We start from the raw sequence: 1,356 nt of genomic DNA, 5'->3' as shown, positions 1-1,356 counted from the left end.
TATCAATGTGTGAGTTTCGTTCCGTGGCAGTGTGTGTGTGTGTGTGTGCGGGGCCACTTTAAAATATTGCCCTGCCTCGGCCCTTTTTGATGCATATTAGTCAAGAGCTTAAAGCGTTCGATTGATTGATTATGCTTTCGGAGGGGGCCTTGGTCAAAGGTTTCGACGCTCTTTAAGGCTTTAAGCTGGCCATTAAGGTTATTAAATATGCTTCTTTGTTCTGCTCCAACGTGTGAGTGTGCTCGTGTTCTGGTGTCGGCGGACGTATGTGTGCTATTAGAAAAGATAATGGATTGCGAATATTAATTTCTTTGCATGACGAAAAGAATCAACAAAGAACAATGCGTTTAATCTTTATAGACACGCAGCTTTGAGGGAGCAGAGCAGAGCGAAGCAGGGGAAAGCCGAGAGCAAGAGTTGGAACGGACAATACGTTGTGCCAATAATGATAACCGGAAGCCATTAAAGGAAGTTTCAATACAAGAAACACACACACACACACACGCATGAGTGGTTCTATAGGCAGCTTGAGGCATTCTTCCTTTCCTTCCTCTTTCGCCCTCTCTGTATTGCTGCGTATGTGTGTGCGTGAGGATGTTTTTGTTGCTGTTGCTGTGTCTGTTGTTTGCCTTCCATTCCCACATTGCATCGTGGTCGTCGTCGGCAGCAGCGGCAATATTGTAATTTTTATTCCTCTTTGTGCCATTCATGCGGCAAGGCGGCAAAGGCACAGAACCACCAAAGGAAGCCGGGGCTGCCAGTCGAGCGTTCAATTCCCTTTCAATACGGAAGTAAGTAGAGGTGGGCGGAAGGATCCAGGCGAAAGCCGCACACGCACCTTGCAATCTTGCTAATGTTTTTCTATACTGGAAGGCAGCAGCGCGTCTTAAGATTGCCGACGCTGCCTTGACTGCAGTTTGTTCTGGGCAAACAGCCGCCAGGGCAATGCGGAAGTCAAGCAGGAACAGAGGCGATCCGACCCTGGCTTACGTTCTGACATCGGCTATGGCATGCGGCATCCACATCCGCAGTGGCATGTTATGCAGCATGTCAGGCAGACAATTGACTTGGCTACGCGAGGATTTCAGGTGGGCGGCCCGAGCAGGAGGAGGTATTCGGAGTGCGGGCCCCATCAATGGCACTCGCATTTTCAATTGATTAAACATCAAACACACACACACACTCGCACACGCGCACACATTCCGAAAAGCATGTAACGATGTGTGTGTATAGGTTGCATTTTTTACGTGCCGCAACGCAAAAATGTCTGAGAATATTATACGAAAGCATTATGATGATGCCGATATACTCGCACAATATGAAATTCCATTGCATTTTATAGGCCGGTGGCAACCA

The sequence above is a fragment of the Drosophila persimilis genome, unplaced genomic scaffold (assembly GCF_003286085.1).
Source record: "Drosophila persimilis strain 14011-0111.01,24,50 unplaced genomic scaffold, DperRS2 tig00000000-arrow-pilon, whole genome shotgun sequence".
Classification (NCBI taxonomy): domain Eukaryota; kingdom Metazoa; phylum Arthropoda; class Insecta; order Diptera; family Drosophilidae; genus Drosophila; species Drosophila persimilis.
Note: the sequence above shows the minus strand (reverse complement) of the source record.